The sequence below is a fragment of the Punica granatum genome, chromosome 6 (genome assembly GCF_007655135.1).
Source record: "Punica granatum isolate Tunisia-2019 chromosome 6, ASM765513v2, whole genome shotgun sequence".
Taxonomy (NCBI): Eukaryota; Viridiplantae; Streptophyta; class Magnoliopsida; order Myrtales; family Lythraceae; genus Punica; species Punica granatum.
Window position 1 is genome coordinate 5210814 of NC_045132.1, and position 18045 is coordinate 5228858.

Here is an 18045-nt window from a genome sequence, read left to right on the forward strand (position 1 = left end):
ACTCCCTACTTGCCGAAGTCAATTAACCTAAATTTGGACTAATTTCACTGAATTAAGCCTAATTAGACTCTCACTAAGCAGAGTCAATCCCAATTCTTCCTAATGCCCACTCGGCCAATCCAATCCCGAGATCATCGTAGATGACATTCAACTATTCATGCACCGATAGGAAGCGACTGAACATAATCTGGCCTAATTACACACAATTGAAGCCTAGGTACCAAAAAATCATGCATAATCTAGCCTCATTAAGCCCAATTTGATCAAATTGTACCGCCTAAGCCTAAGTAATCGACGCGACCAGATTGTGACAGAGCATTGAAGGGTCCCATTTCGTTCTTATTTGAAGATAAAAGGTGGCAATTAGAGCATATCTAAGCCTAATCACGCATAATCAAGTTTAATTAAGCTAAAAACCTCCAAATTGACTCTGTTAACCCAATTTAATCAGTATTTATAGAAAATTACTGAATAATAAAAGTTCAATTTCATGCTAATTTAGCACAATTGGTCACAATTAGAGTTAACACTAGTAAGGTCAGGTCATTAGAAGCCCAATTTCATATAATTAACACTCTAATTGACCAAATTAACCACAAATTTGGACTCGAGTTCGATAAAACCAGAGCTGACCTACAACTAATTGAAAGAATTTTAGCAGAGTTTAAACCTAATTACACATGCCACTACTCAGTTAACCCTAATAGGACACTAATTACACGCAATCGGCCACCTATTAGCATAATCTACTAGTAAAAGCATGAAACAAGTGGATGTGGACTCAAATACGAGCTAGAAAGCTCGATTCGAAGTCCGGCCAGAGGCATGAATCCCTCTTTTACCTTAGTTGAGGCAATGGTTCGGATGCCGAGCGTGAAAATATCAAAATTGGGCTAAAACTCTTCAAGAATCCTATTAATAATATGCGCTATCGATAGATTAATTGAATTTTGGAGAGGTTTTGGTAGAACTTCAGAACATGAAGTTGACCAAAAGTCCTCAATGCAAAAAATGCGCTTTTATTTATAGGCAAAGGAGAGTCGGGGGTCAATTTGCAAATATGAAAACCCGTGGGGTGAAAATGAGAATTCATATTTGAAATTTTAGAACCTCGCGGGCTCCAGCGGTCCAAATGGATAAGTTTGAATAGCTGGCAACAGGCGCGGTTACAGACTGCGCCTCTGTATAGGGGCGTAGTTTTCGACCGCACTCCCGTCCTAAAATTCCACATCAGCGGGAACTTATTTCAACTACTTTGAACTGAATTGGTTTTGTCAGAGATAATAGTATGTCTGCCCTCAAACTTGTCAAAAAATTTCATTTTTGTCCCTTTTGGGATTTTAGAGCACGTTTGAGTAGAGAAACATTACCGAAAAATATCCACAGGTCTAGAAAATAATTATTTGACTGGGAAATATCCTGACATGAATATTTCTCATTACAGGAGAATATCGATTTTTCTATCTCAAACCCTTTCCCTGTTGAATAAATTATGAGAATCAAAGGTTTGATCAGAGAAAATTAAGGTGCCTTTTCTAGTAAAAATACGGGTAATTAGGGTTTAAAATAAAGTCTCCGGAGAGTAGGCGTCATGTTTCAAAATTCGTTTTACACGCGCTTCCCCGGATAATGAAAGTTGCTAATTGTCCCGCATTATTTTAAAAATTGCACAAGAATTGAAAATTAAATAGTTAACACTTGATGACTTATCGGTTAAATCTTGAATGTCTATCTTCTTATATCTGGCCCCTCGTGTGCTTCTTGTGATTTCTCCTGCTTTCTGATCCCTATGTGCCCCTAGGATTGTTGACCTAGCTTGGGTCGAAACAAGGTGCTTACAACTGTCCCTCTTCGACTCACCTTCCGTTAGGCGATGGGTCGAAGATAAAAGGACCCGTTCAAGGATCAAGCTTGGTCTGAGATTCGCAAAACATTTCCTCATCCCCCTTCTCCTTATAGAAGTGCTACTTCTTGGAACATCTTGAAAAGAAATCACGTACAATACGATTTTGGGAGGAAAAGCAGGTCATATGCAAAACGAATGAAACATTTTAATCAAATTGAATAACGTATAAAACGATTGGATCACGTGTGAAACAATTAGGTAATTTCTAAAAGGCTTCAAGAAATTCATGTGCGAAAACGATTTACAAGTCTTCTCAAACAAACCTTGGTCACGTACCATAACATTTTAAGGGTCACATGCAAAAACGGTTTGAAATTTTGCAAACTCGGTCACCTATGAAAATGGTTTAAGATCTTGGTCACGTTCGAAAACGGTTTGAAATTTTGCAAACTTAGTCACTTACGAAATGATTTAATGGGAATTTTCTGAAACTTTGATGACGAGTGAACGCGGTTTAAAACCTCTTGAAGATCTTGAGCATGTACGAAATGTTTTGAGATTTCTTAAAGATTTGGTCATGTACGAAAATGATTTAACAAGAAGTAGGTTGAAAAATTGGCTTTGAAAAACATGTGTCACATGCGAAACTATTTTGAAATTGATTTTTGAACTAATTTTGACAAACTGTCCCCGTGCGAAATGATTTTGAAAATGCTGTTTAAAACAATTTTGAAAAGCTGCTTACCTGCGAAATGACTTTGCCTCTGGCAATGCCTGTTATTACATGACAGACATTGCGATTAATTCCCGTCAGCTCCTTTGAGCGGACAGGTGTCTCTCCTGATCCGTCGAGTTCATTGATTTGGTTGCTCCGCCGTGGCTCGGGGAACCTATGTGAAAAAATTGATTAGATGGTATGTTTAAAATGCCGAAATTGGATGAAATTGATAAGGAGTTCAAGCGATTGCCCTTTGGCGAGTCTTGCAATGGACCTTAACCCTTAGATGACCTTCAATGGACCTTTTCCTCAAGGGGTATGGATTCTTGTATCATTTGAAAAATCAGTCGAAAATTCTTTATTTGGGTAACCTTTCATGATATGGATTCTTGTATCATTTGAAAAATCAGTCGAAAATTCTTTATTTGGGAAACCTTTCATGATTAGTTTATTGGCACGATGGAATGTCAAAATCATCCACACTTGAATGTGACTTGTTTGGACTTTTTCTTTCCTTAAAAGGCAAGGTAATTTTGCCTTTTGTAGAAGTCCTTGAGTCATGAAACGAAACTATGAATCGATGCCTAATGTTTAACTTTTGTAGGCGAGGATTGTGGAAGAATATCGATGTTTTCCTAAAAATGGAGATCACTTCATTGATAACACTCTAGCTCAAGCTTGTTAGGATAATCTAGCTCACTATGCAAGCCAAGGAATTGGAGCGGCTTTTCTCACCGTGGATGGAGGTCGCTCACTCTCTTGCTCACTTTAATGAGGTTGATTTATTAAAGAGCATTTCATGGTCTTTCAACAATAAGCTCTTTGCATGAATTTGGGCATAAATGTGACCAATCACAGTGAACCCGTGGAGAATGTTGGTTGTGGTGTTTGGTTGAGAAAGGGAGGATCATATATAGGCGGGTGGTAGGCTTCTTTAAGATTGGATTCTTCGCATTGGACCTATTGGTCTACCCATGCACTATCCTTAGTGCATAGATATTCCTACTTAAATTCTACCTATGAGGTTTCTTGTTGATCATTTGCCACCAGAATCCCTAGAAGGCATCGGAAATCTGAATGGATTTTTCAGGGTTGTCATGTGGTGTAGGTCATAGGTGAAGAATAGACATTGATTTTGTCGGCTCAAACGAATATGCTGATATGGGGAATAGAGTCGGTGACCATCTTCGAGCGACCTTGATCCTTGAATTCATCATTCTTTGTGGACCTTGCTAAGAGCTCTCCTCTTTGCTGGGGGTTATGTCTTCGTTTCAGCGCTCGTCACTTTCTTATTCGTGACGTTTCATTTTGATTTTGCGCTTTATTGTTTGAGGCACTTTCTCTTGTGTCATCTTTCTTTATTGCACTTTCCTTCGTAGTGCCTCTTTTGGAAATTTCTCTCGGGATGCTTTGCTTTTGACATATTTTCATGTCTTCGTCCCTTCCATTCAACCATGGCTTGCCCCAGTGTGGGGAATGGTCACTCAGACAGGGTCAAAAGGGAGATTCTTCATTCTGAGGTTCAAGCTTGACCAGGGATATGAGTGTATGGGAAAGAAAAAATGCCATTCATCATCTTAGCGACGTCTTCTAATACCAAATATAAATCCTAATTGGATTAGCTACCCAGAACCGAGATTTCGTTGGGAGAATAACAATTTTTTCAGTTAGAGATAGCTTGAGAACATACTCGATTAGACCATGGGTATTAATGTTTTTAGCTAGGAGAAGAATGCCTCTGATCCCTTTGGTTGTACCATCACCTTCTCGAAATATTCGTTCTAATCCCAAAATTTCCGTGTTGACTGAGCGTGAAATGCTCATTGTTCTTGTGGTGGAGGGGTAGCCAAGTCATTGTGTTTATAATCCTTTGTTGGCATTTTGAGGCAGTGGGCCTCCACTCTCCAAGGAAATAGGCCTTTTGCCCCAATTCGTTGGCTATCGCTTGGCGATACGTGATTATCCTCTCAACAGAGCATATCCTCTCATTCTCTCGAGGTAATGGGCCTTCACTTTATTTCCGTCAAGAGTGTTGGTGGCAGGGAAAAATTGATCGACGGAATGACAACATTTTGGGCAAATTGGTGGCAAAAATATATGTCAAGCAAAAGTAGTGGCATTTTAAAAAGCTGAAGTGACAGTAGTAGAGCACTCATACTAATTGGACTGAAATAAAAATCTTTCTATAGACATAGGTACTCAAGTGAAGTTTTTCAAATTTTAGTGGGTCAGTTGACCCCACTACCTATTGTGTTGATTAGCCCGGGGTGGTCGTTGTGTTAAGTTTCAGCGAAATTATCAATGATGGTTATTCTTGGACTTGACTGATTGCCTTATTGATTAGAAGAACAATTGAAGATGAACACAGCTTGCACGCAGCTCCTCATTGTGGATATAAAATTGAAATTGACAACTTGAGAGAATTCCTGGATGTGAACAATGGGCGCACACACATATACATGTGCTCCCTGAAATTATTTAAATGATCATCATATATATGTGGGCTGTCCTTGCCTTAATTAGATACGAGGTTCTATGCAAATAGGAAGACCACTGGCAGGGACTAGATTAGGGTTGTAGATGATTTTCTCATCGGGGATAGCTTTCTCCAATCTGAACTTGGTCACCAGATTGTGCATGAAAACAAGTATCTGTGCCCTCGCATATTCCTTCCCTGTGCACATTCGTGGTTCACCAATAAGGGTACGAAAGTGTATGGCGCTGGTCCACTCCCCTCGAATCGTGAAGGATCAAACTTCTCTGGATCGAGGAAGTACTTGGGATCCTTGTGCGTGGAGTGTGGTGTCCAATGAGTCTGCACATGAAATGAAACCAGCTCGACACGACAACTTCATTAGCAGAAATTGTAACTAATTAATTTTCGAGTTTAGTATAATTAACTAACCTTCCAACCCTTGGGAATGGTAAAGCCAGAGTAAGCGAAGTCTGTTATTGCCTCTCGGAAGGTCCCTTGAACTGGTGGGGCCAGCCTCAAGGCCTCACAAGCAACCATCCAGGAGTATCTCATCTTCTGTATGCCTTCCCAATTGAGTAACTCATCGAGGCGTTTGCTCCGCATGATTTCCGTCTGCTCTGCTCACAGGAGAACCCAACGTGACAATTTATATCAATCCGTTATATAACTGCTAGCTAGCTCCTCATCATAAACTTTTTTGCTTCTCTATTCTACTAAATTTTCCAGAATATTATTGGCTAAGAGACTGATGATAATAAGCAGGAAGAGGGGGTGTCACCCAGCCGAGCATGGAGAGGGCTATACATAAACATGACTTTTACCTTCCAAGACCTTCTCATAGACGTCGGGATACTCAGCAAGGTAGTTCACCACAAAGGTGATTGCTATAGTGGTCGTGTCGAGGCTTGCGATGAGTATACGTATGATATAAGTGGTCTGTGGAACCTGAGGTTCCTTACTCGGGGGGTTCTATTACATGCGAGCCTATATTCCACACGCCCTTTCGGCACTCTAATTTGTCCAGGGTTTACTATTTTATTTTGTTTGCCACTTGATTAAGGTATGCTTGCATTGCTCGTTTTGACACCAGAAATTCGTGAAAGCGATTGATTTGGTTTAAGGGACCAAAAGAGGAGCACATCCTCAAGTCAAGGGTTCGGTCCACCGTCCTCGCGTCTCGGTTATCCGGACCATGATGACCGGTTCATAGAGTAGATCGGGCCCGCGACTCGTGTGGTCCCGCTCATCTCTAGGACCCATAAACTGACTCAACCGACTTCGTCTCTCAACTCACGCTAGCTAACCGGGGTCATTACATGAATAAATTTACAAATAAATATCCTTACATTGTGCTCTTAAAATAAATACAAAATTACAGCAGATTGACCTTAGTCGGTTCGCATTCGGCCAATATTTCGTTCGTGCTAACCGTGAGGTTAGAAAGACCGAAATATAAATTAATGCGATCGGGGCTCGTGAGAGCCAGGAGTCGGGTCCAACCGAATCAGCAAATTATAGAAGAACCGTGTAGTCCTCGAAGTATTTGCAGGATTGATCGAGCTCCTAGGTGATCATCTAACTTCATTTCACACATCCCGACCCGAGTCATCCTCCACTTGGATACTACTCGGGTCAAAAGGGGTGGCTCAAGTTTAGACGCCATTTCGCACTCGGGTTGCGTGTGCTCGAGTGTATTGGAGCATTGGACCCCGTGATCAAGGGTTGGAGCGTTGGACCCCGTGTGTAACGTATCTTAACATAGTCAAGTTCGACCATCGAGAAAATAGACAAAAACAGAAAAACAGATGAAAACAGACAAGTTGTGTGTTATGGCCGGATTTACGTGATTTATCAGGATATGAATCGGGGTTAATTGACAAACAAGTTCCTACGCTAAATAGCCAAGATGAAGTGCGTGTAAGATGTAATTCAGTCATGGGCCGCCCCGAGAGGGTATGTAGCATTCGACAGTACCTTAAAAGACCTGACAGACATGATGCTTATAGTCAAGTCTCAAATGTGTGGGTTGATTTTAAATTGTTTTGTTTCACGACACTAAGGACTTAACATATTATGCTAGGAGTATGTTTTTGCCTAAAACCCGAAACCTGGTATTTTGCCTAACTGTTTACCCATGTTTGATTAAGTCGGGTTTGAAATTGATCTGTTTTTCATGTTTTGACCCATTCTAAGCACAAACTTAGGGAAATTGGGGCAAGAAACACCACGAGGATGCTAAGGTCTCTGCACATGCCCCATGAGGGACCGGACAACCTTTCACGGGCCATCCCCGCTCGTGCCTCCAATCCAATTCCCTAAGCGCCCGAATCTACTCAAGGATGACTGAAACATACAGACAGGAAAGGGAAGGTGAACGAGTGTCTATCGTACCTTGACAGGTGCCTACCCCTTCCTTATTCGGTATGTTTTGGTCATCCTAACGCCTAGGGTGTCGGCAAATCATGAATCAGTGGTCATGCCCTTGAATCGGAAAAATGTGTGAGTCTATGAAAGATAAAGACCACATGACGCAGACTATCGGAAATCAGTAGCCGATGTTGACTGATCCCTTGGACCTTTGCGAGGACCCCGAAAGTGCCGAGAGATCGGTCGCTCCGCCCAGAAATGGTCTAAGAAGAACTCATACATCCCAACTTCAGCAGCCTTAAATCGGGCCCAGACTTCAGTCAAGATACACGATTACTTCCTAGATATCCATGCTATGCGTATCACGTGTCTCCGTGCTTTTTGAAATTGTGAGTTTTAAAAGAGCGTGGCCATATGTTCTTGAACTGTTGACGCGATTACAGATTATTGATCGGTTCGTGCAATTTATTAGAAAAAAAGGCCGAGTGAATTAATTAGCCGAGTGAAACATCTCGATTGCCCCGTGTGTGTAATTATTAAATTAATTAAAAATTGGTCGAATGCTTTAAATTTTCTAGTTTTCGATCGTCAGACTAATAATGAATTAACTATCTAAATAGAATTTTAATCCCCGATCATCTTAACTTACAGAAACGACTTATGACACGAGAACCTAGACAGGTCCTCAAAGGCCAAGAGAACCCGGTCAATGTTGGCCGAGACACTCTTAGATCCTCATGAACCTGAGATAGGTCAAGGGGCACTCGGCCATTCCCTTTGAGGATGGGCGAGAGTCCCCTTGACTCGACTCAGGTCTTGCGTTGTCTCCTCGCCTCGATTCTAGTAGTTTTTCGTATGGTCAAGTCATCAAACATGATAATAACAAGCATTTACAAAGCCGGTTCCGCCATGATCTCGGCAAATACAAACAAACACTCAAAGATGCATAAAAAAACACTATATTACTCGGAATAGATCAAACGGCACCGACTCATAAAATCTCGAAAAACTCCATCTATTATGGTGTGGATGGCATGTAGGCCTATACCTCTTGATTTCAATATGACTCCTTATGAGTGTTCTATCTACTATTATTTAAAAATAATCAAGTTATTAATGAAGGAAAATAATAAAAAACATGGGAAGCGACCAAAATCGAAGAGGAGGAGGCCATCCTTGGCTTGGAAGAGCCAAAGAGGCTCTTGGCCACCTGCCTTGGAGGTGAGGCCGAGAGGCCTCCTTGGCCATCCCAAGTTGAGATAGTCTCCTAGGCCCCGATTCTATCCTTCTCCCGTCATGCGATTATGTAATACATCGTTATAAGAGCAAACAAATGAACTGACGTTATTAGAATTAAACGAAAACGTAGATGAAATCGGTCGGGACCGCCTTATCTCTCCACAACACTTAGAAAGCTAAAAGTCATAACTTTTCTAAGTCGAAAAGAGTTATACCTATGTTTCGGGGCATGAAAGAAGTGACTCAAAGTCAGAAATTAACCCTAAGAGAGGCTGCTGGACACTCAAGCTGCTAGGAAACCCGAGAGGAATGGAGAGGACCAGAGAGGTTGCACCGGCTGGAGAGGGTGGCTAGGGACAGAACCAACGGTCTGGCATAGTAACTCACGACTCCAGAGGGGACCTCGGACAAGGCTACAGGTTGCTGATCCCACAGCTGACCCGCCTAGAATAAGAAAGAATGAGGAAGCTCGAGTGGTTTGCTTGGTGGAACGGCTCTCGAAATGTGACCTCCTTGTCATAGGGAGAGTAATGGTCGTGGTGACCTGTTCAAGGATGTTGGCACGACTCGCCTAAGTCGTGGAAATGAAGAAATGCCTAGAAACTAAGAAAGCTTGAAGGAGACCCGATTCTGAACATGGCTTGAACATGGCTGAAACTAACACCACCAATGGACTCAAGAGACTGAAAACAAGGGGGGTATGTAGTTTATTTGAGAGTCGGGTTAGGTCGGGGGGTGGTAGCTGAAAAACTGATGATTTCTCGGTAAAAACAGCCTTGTTCGGCCTTAGGCTACTGCTGGACGAGCTGGGGAAGATGAAGAGAGTTTGAGAGGAATCTAGAGTGAGAATGGCTTGAGAGAGTGGAAGATAGGAAGTTATTAGATGGTCTTGCAATTAGGGATATATAGGAGGGCTAATGAGTCAAATTAGGTGAAATTAAGCACAATTAAAGGGGAATTAAGGAGGAACCGGTGTATTGATGAGGATTTAGGGGGCAGGCTGGTCAAGAATAAAACATGATGGAATTTGGAGCAAAATTCACGTTTTGTGGAGTTTGATGGAAGAGATGGAAGTGAAATTATAAAATAAGGGGCTAGTTTGAATAAAATAATTGTAGGGGGAAGATTTGCAAATAAAAAATATGGGGAGAGGACCAGCCATGGGGCAAGAGCCGCGGGTCCCACTTGCCTCGGAAGAGAGTTGGGGAAGCTCGGGTCTTGATCGATTGCATGTTCGAGTTTTGTGCCTCGAATGAACGGCGAAATGTCGATGTACGCGAAAAGACGATCCCGATAAGTCCAATATTGATATGTTTTGCTTTTGGGGATGACTTGGTGGTCTGGGGGTTCGGTAGTCAATTTTGCTTGATTTGGGTGTGTCAGCACCCCATTTTGGCTCACCAATTCAAATGACATTATCAGTAATGATCCAAGTCGCAGCTTGAGCAGAATACAGAAAAACGACTTAACAGAGCAGAAAATCACTATTCATCCTCAAGTCGGCGAAATCGGGCAAATGACACATGGACACGACAGAAGGACTCCAAGGGTCACTAAAGGACAACAGAGTGACTAGAGAGCTCAACAACGTCCAAAACCGGCATTTCCAGCATACCACGTGGACATCCCCATTTTCCGATAGTTTGCTCGACTATCGGAAGATAGCCAATATTGGACTCCAAAAATCCACTCCAATGCCAAACAGATGAAAAGTGTCCCCAAAGGCATTTTGCAAATCATCTGCTCTATACAGAACAACTTTCTGTATACAGACAACTTTTCAGTGGAAGTCCAAAAATGTCGGTTTCTCGGAGAAAAGTTAATTCCAAATAGCAGATGCGGCCACGCCCCACAATCATACAGAGCACGTGCAGAGCTTCAGATTATCTTTTGGAAGCCATACAAACACCCTAAATGACTTCCGAGCGACAAAACGGGCATACTCTTCTTCGAAAGAGCGTAACCGGAGACTAGTCTGATGGAATTACGGCCAACGAAGTTCACACTACATTGTCCTGAAAACTCCAGCGTACAATCGCAATTGGGCAAAACAGATAGCAAAACCCTTCACGGTTTCCCGAGTAACCTCCGAGGAGCACAAAAGGCTATTTTCAGTGAAGATCCATATCCGGAGGTCCTCTTTGGGGAAACTCGACGCCGGATGGTTGGCAATTCCAGTGCCGCTTATCTCAACCCTCAATGTGGAATCGTCGAAATGAATCACACAACTCATATAGACCCCTCGAGCAGTGCTTTAAGGGGCTCAGATGCACTTTTCATATCCTTAGAGGCCCAATCTCGGCAAACAGAGATCACAGTGATCTCCGGATCGCCCAAGAAACTCAGAAAGCAATCTGAGAAATCCAGTTTCGGCCTCCTAGAACATCTCCGGCTCCATATTTTGCATTACCGGCTTAAGGGTCAAGTGCCCACGTAATTTGACAATTTATATCAAAATGACCGACGTGGGATGCAGATACAAGATATGCTGTCAGACGTGGGCAACCTCGCTCTGAATGTATAAAAGGAGCAAAACCGGCTTCCAAGCCTCATATAGACATTTGGCAATTTCTCACGGAAAATGCCAATCTCGGACTCTTTAAACCCGTTTCCTCGCGTATATCGATAATTCAACATTTGGTTCGAAACACGAGCCTCGAATGCGCGATCAATCGAGACCCGAGCCTTTTCCCGGTTTCTCCTCTTCGGTCGTGGGACCCACGGGCTACCCAAGATGAGTCACCCTATGCTCTAGAAGCTTCTTCTTCCTTTTCAATGCAAGAATCCAACTTGCCCTCTCTTAGCCAAAATATCTTGGAGAGGTTGAAGACAACACTCAATGCTCATCAAAGCTTCTTGGCTCTTCTTCATCAAGATTGCATGGTCCACATTCATCCTCATCTCCTTGTCATTTTCTCCATGCAACTTGCATCCTCTTAGGAAAATATCAAGCCTACAATTTGAAGACAACACTCCATCTTCATCAATGCTCATCAATGCTTATCTCTTCTTCATTAATGCAATGGAAGAGGATGAGGCTTGATATTTTCTTAATCAAACCGAAATTTGCTAAGCATGGGGGTTAAGAGCACTTGCTTTTGCTAATTGTGTCATTAGCTTTGCCTATAAATGACCCAAAAGTGATTAAGATAATGACTTCTCCTCTTACACACTTCTCACTAGCTTTCTCCCTCTAAAAATCCTCTCAAACTCCATAGCTAAGGGCAGCCAAGAACCAGCAAGCTTCATCTCCAAAAAAATAGAAAAGAAAACATAGAGCAAAACACGAAGTTCTTAAGTCGGAAGCCGGTGTTCATCATCCCGACTTAACTTCAAAATTTCCCAAACTCCATATCCCACTTATTTTGGACCCATGGAGTTCATTGGTGAAGTTGGTTTTTCCATTTGAAATCTTTAAATTATTGTTTCAGGTCATTTAGAGCATTTCGGATGAAGAATCGTCACTCTCGGGTGAATAGTGTCTCGCCAGCGCCAGCCACGCGCACGCCAGCGCCAGCCCCGCGCGCACGCCCGCGCGCCCCGCGCGCACGCCTGCACGCCCGCGCGCCTGCCCGCGCCCCGCGCAAGCCCGCGCGCCCAGGGCGCACGCCTGCACGTCTGCGCGCCTGCCCGCGCCCCGCGCACGTCGTGCGCCTCCCGTGCATTCCAGCCGCACTCCCCGTGCACCTAGCTCCCCGAACGTGCATCCTTTGTACCCGAGCATCCTTCCAAGCGTTCAACCGAGTCACCCGACTCTCGAACACTTCCCCAACTCTTTCCTCGTATCCCGAGGCTAGGTAAATCACTCTTGACTTAGAGGAGTTAGGGCTTTTTATATTTTTGCATGGCTATGGAGTATTATGGTATTTTATGCATACTTAACTTGCAAGACTTAACTTTTATGCAATTTTATGTTATATTATGCATGTGTATTACCTTATAACTTGCTAGCATGTCGGAAAAAGGTTTGGATTGTTGTTTGGAAGACCATCCCGACCCGAAAATGGCAAGTGAGCTCACGGCCAAGTCTCTAAATGGGATGGCCAAGACTTGAGTTGCTCTTTTCGGGTTAAGATTAGTCTCCTTAGCCAGATCCAAGTTATTTTCCGAGTTTATTTTGTTATTCTTGCATGCATGAAGCCGGTATTATTTTATCGATTCCTTAAATAACATGTTTATGAATGTTTGCATGTTTAAATGAGTTAATCAAATCATGGTAATACTGGCTTTTGTCAAAAACGTGTTTTTCATCATGTTTGATGTTTGAGCATGCGAAAAATGATTAAACCAAGACAAGGAAATTATTTGTGATTTGAATCGAGCCATGAGAGTATTCGGCCATCTTTGAAAAGGTGAAGCCGAGGGCTTCTTGGCCTTTTTGGATCAAGAATGATTTCCTTATTTCGAGTTTAATTCATTTCTCGGATTGTACGAAATTGTAAGTTCGATATTTCCACGATTCCCATGTTAAAACATCGTTTACATGTCTTTTCAAAACAAAGCATGCATGGATTCGGGTATCGATGACTCATTCGGGTCCATTCGGTTACGAGGGTAGTTTCGGTCATTGGACCAAATTATCCTCGATCCTTATGGAATCATCTTGGTCTTCGAGTCGCGAATCGTTTTCACAATTAATGCATTCGGCACAACCCTTAAGCATTAATTCCACAAACAGGTTAATCGGGACGCTCACATGATTGAACCCACTTCACACTGATAAGGTTTACACGAATTGGCCATTAACTGATAACTCGCGTCGATGAGTTGTCAAATGACGTTGGTGCCCTTTTCAAACTTATCAATTTCAAAACCCGAAATGCGCGGTCCGATGTAGCATGGGCGTCTGAAAAGGGCTTCTGTGTCTCAACTTGAGTTTTTACCTGATTCCAAGTAACTCAGGTTAGAATACAAAAGATCTTTCTAGATCACTTCCGGGCAGATCGACTGGTTCTTTGGCTTTTTCGGGGTTCTTGCACAACCCTAGAAGATCCATGGAATTGGTCGACACCGGCTACAGGCCGAGGTGGCTCGCACTGCGATGTTTTCCCTTTTCTGAAAACAATTTTCAAATAAAGGGCAAAATCGTCTTTTCACAATTCAGCGACACCCTTAAGGTTAGCATGACAGAAACACTACAGTACGGGATAAGAACGGGCTACCTGTTCAGGTGCAGGTTCATCTGCATAGCCTTTTCTTATCTAACTGATGAGTTTCTGTCATCCTAACATAGACTCGGGTAACTAGAACGATTATCTCTGTCAGAAAACATGCAAAATGCTGATTAATCTTTCACTCGACCTAACCAAACACTAGATAATGGTTAGGAGGAATTCTAGATTCCAAATCTAGAGTCAAAACACGAGTTTGGGTAATTTAGTGGAAATTCAGTGTCACAATACAGAACAACTGTAAAAGCAATTCACACACATGAGATTTGACTCTCTTTGTCAAGTTCTCAAAACAAAGCCGAATGCTAAAACATTGGCACGTGCTTGTTTGTCTAGGGTAGGATTTGCATGCCAAAATACCCCGGATTAACAACTTGTTAAAACACGTACACTCGATAATAACAAACACCTTGTCTGTTATTTACCTGCTGCGCGTTATCTTTCCGCACCTGTTTGCCATGCGGGTCGAGCTTGATCCCTAGGCCGAATAATATTAGGGTTCAACGCCCTAATTATCGATCACAGGGTTCAACACCCTAATCAACACTCACATGGTCCAACGCCCTATTCAGTGAGAGCGTCCATTGAATTTCAGTTCTTCGGTCTTTTTCCCTAAACTCACGGTGAGTTAGAGTGGAATAATAACCGAGCGCGAGTCGACTGGAATTCGGCCATTTGTAATTTGTATTTATTGTGTTCGAGAGCATTGTAAGGATTTTATTTTGTACATTTATTATGTAAGAATTCCAGTCGGTGAGCGAACGATCCGAGAGTCGAATTAATCGAATCGGTCTAATGCTTGCCCAGATACAAGTAAATCCAAGAACTCACGGTTCTGGTTCACGCAGGGATTCAACTTCCATGGTTCGATGAACTGTAACGCAAGATTGTGAACCAACTCCCCGACATACGGGTTTACTTCTCTCTCGGCTTCTCAACCGACATCGTTTGGTTCACCGAATCTCCGGTGTCAAAACGTGCGAGCCAAGTGCAACTTAATTCATGCGGTAAATCATAAAACATGCAAGCCTAGCAAACCAGAGTATCGAAAGGGCGTGCGGGATATAGGTCCGCACGTAACATGAACCCCCGAACACGGATTTTCCGGTTCCGCACAGATCAATGCCTTAACGACAAACTAGGTGTTTCATACCCCTATACCCGGGTAACTTATCCGCCCTCGACCTTCGTGTCGTAAAATGATAAGTGGCGACTCCTTCTCTCACGCGTGTCCGTCACGCGTCCCCACAGGAAGGTGGACACTCCTAAGCCGCGCGATCCAAAAGCGCGCAATGTGGGCCCCGACGAGAGTCCACATTCGGGTCCGTACAGGGTGATCGGAGCAAAGTTGACTATTTTTTTCGCCCATTCGTGTGTCTGCGTGTTGTATTGACTGCATTGATGTAATTTGCCGCTTGGGCGGAACAGCTGACCCTGTGACCTATACTAGAGATCGGGAACCAAAGACATCTTGGTAATCTGCACCTGGGGCTTTCTCATTGTTTCCCAAGTGTCTCGATGTGCCTGGAGACCGCCGTGTTCTCCGTTTGTCGAAAATGAATCCCGAAGGTTTGCCTTGCGATGTTGAGACCCTTTTGAAGCCACTAGGGAAACCAGGATGATTTGTGCGATCCGAACTGAAATGATCTCCTTGGCCCTTGGGGTTGTTGGGATTAGGTGGTGCAGACTTCAGACATTAATATTTCGCCAAACAAGCTCCAAGTGCGAGAATCCGTCTGAAAGGGGTCATTTTTCTACCTGAATGGCACTCGGGAGATCTAAACAACTTGTGCAGCGTGATCAGGGATCACCTCCCTGGTCCTTGAGGTCTCTAGAAATGGTCAGACTTGATTTTAGGCACTAACATTTCGCCGAGCAGGTCTTCGATTAGAGATTCCCATAGAAAATACCCATTTTTCTGACTCTAGACTTATTCGGGAGACCTGAATGACTTCCGGAGGATAATCTGAAACCTATTCCATGATCTTGATAACCCATCGGTATGCGTAGACCTATCCTCGGGTGTCCCTAGTTCATCTTTTGAACAGGTACCTCAGGGGCCTCGCTAGAAAGGCCGTTTGCGAATACTCAAAAGAACCCTAGCTCAAGCAAATGATTTGTGAAATGTACTTAGAGGTAATATTCATCAATTTGGCACCATGATGGATTTTTAGAGTCTCATATTGGGTACCTTTTGATGGCATGGCGAGCCAGCGATGAATAGTACTATAGTGAGCCGGTTTCTACTAACTTGAGATTTGAAACTTATTTGGGCGCTCTAGCTCCTTTCTGTGACTTTTATGAGAACCTTGAGGTCTTCTCAGTCATCATGCCCTAGGGTTGTCTAATTGTCCTTTCTGGCCCGATTGTGAATAGTGATCCCGATTTTACAAAGCTATCTTCTATCGGAGCTCGGGTTGTCATTGTGAGCTGGAAGACCAAAACTTCCGTTTTAGCTGGATGCTCTGATAGAGGATCTAGTCAAAGACTTTGAGAAGTACCACGGTTTGGTCTCGGCGACCTCCACGGCACCTCCACTGGTCGTCCCTTCTCCTTGTATTTAGATAATGTTGGGTGAGGCCAAGCGAAAAGGCGGGCTTATTTTTGCGAACTAGGAGCTTCTCCTAACACTAAGCAGCAGTAATAAAAGGGAAAGGAATTGTGATTGGGAAAAAGGGAAAGTGCAGGGAATGGAAATTTGAAATTGCGCGAAGCGCGAATGGAAGGGAAGCATTCGGGATGATCCCGATTGTTCAAAGAATAAACTGACAGAAGGATAATGTCGGGATAATCCCGAGCGTGCAGGAAGCACATTGGCATAAAAGTAAGGATGGGATGATCCCTGCGCACACAGAAAGCGTGGTTTGTCGTGCTGAGCACGGATGGCAAGCAGTTGTCATGTTAGACACGTGTTGTGCCTGGATTGTACGAAGCGCTGAATGGAAACGAAAGCGCAGGAAGCGCGGGATGACCCTAAGAGGTAAGCGCAGGAAGCACGGGTTGACCCGAAAGCAAGCGTGGAAGCGCGGGATGACCTGAAAGCAAGTGTGGAAAGCGCAAGTGACCTAAAAGTAAAGAGCGCAAAAAGCGCGGGATGACCATGATGGCAAACGCAGGAACCGCAAGCAAGAGAATAAAACTGGGATGATCCCAAGATCGCAGGAAGCATGAGCTAAAAAGTAAAGTGTTTGATTAAGAGGAGCGCGCAAGAAGCGTGAGCAAGAAATTGAACCCGAATGATCTTGGACGCACAAGAAGCAAGAGCCAAAAAATAAAGCATTTGGTTATGGGGGTTCGTAGGAAGCACGAACGAGAAAATGAATCGGGATGATCTTGGGCACGCAGGAAGCGCAACACAGAAATGTAAAGTGTTCGATTAGAAGGAGTGCGTAGGAAGCGCGAACAGAAAAGCAAATCGAGAAGACCCCGGGTACGCGGGAAGTGCGAGCAAAAAAGTAAACCGGGATGATCCCAGGTGCTCAGGAAGTGCGAGCATAAAAGTAAACAGGGATGATCCCAGGTGGGCAGAAAGCGCAAGTAGAAAAGTAAAGTGTTTGGCATTGAGGAACGCGCAGGAAGCACGACCAGGAAAGCAAATCGGTATGATCCCAGGTGCGCAGAAAGCGCGAGCAGAAATGTAAATTGTTTGGTTATGAGGGACGCGCGGGAAGCGCGACCAACAAAGTGAACCGAGATAATCTTGAGTGCGCAGGAAGCGCGAGCAAAAAAGGAAAGTGTTTGGCTTAACAGGAATGCGCCGGAAGCGCAGGGATGCTAGGAAGTTGCACTAGGTGTGGAGCAGGGGCGATCTTGGTTCGCTTGGTGTTGGTTTAGCCGTGAAGGTAGGCATGACTAGCCTTTGGTAGTGTTCATGCTGCTGTGTGTGGATTAGTCGAGCTATACCAGTAGTAGGGTCTCATTGAGCATCGCGTGTAGCTCCGAAGGCCCCCACTAATCGAGTCGAGACTGTCATTCATTGCGCGAGGCATGCATGAATTCATCGGGAAGAGATGCCCTTTGAGGCCCAAATGCATATACGTTTGTACACAGGAAGATAGAAACTAACAGTCGAAGTCAATCAAGCGATATAGCCAAAGTTGCAACATGTAAAGGAATTTATGTAATGACATTTCAAGGACTTGGACTCAGTGACCATTTGAGGGGTGGTCGTGTCTATGAGTGTGAATTGTGTTGACTTATGTGGAAGAAAGGCCAATGTGTGGCAGGC

General features: G+C 43.6%; 1 pseudogene; it reads right to left on the reverse strand.

Annotated features, from left to right (window-relative positions):
• Positions 1–4998: 4998 nt before the first annotated feature.
• On the reverse strand, positions 4999–5636 carry LOC116209817 (annotated as a pseudogene).
• Positions 5637–18045: the final 12409 nt, after the last annotated feature.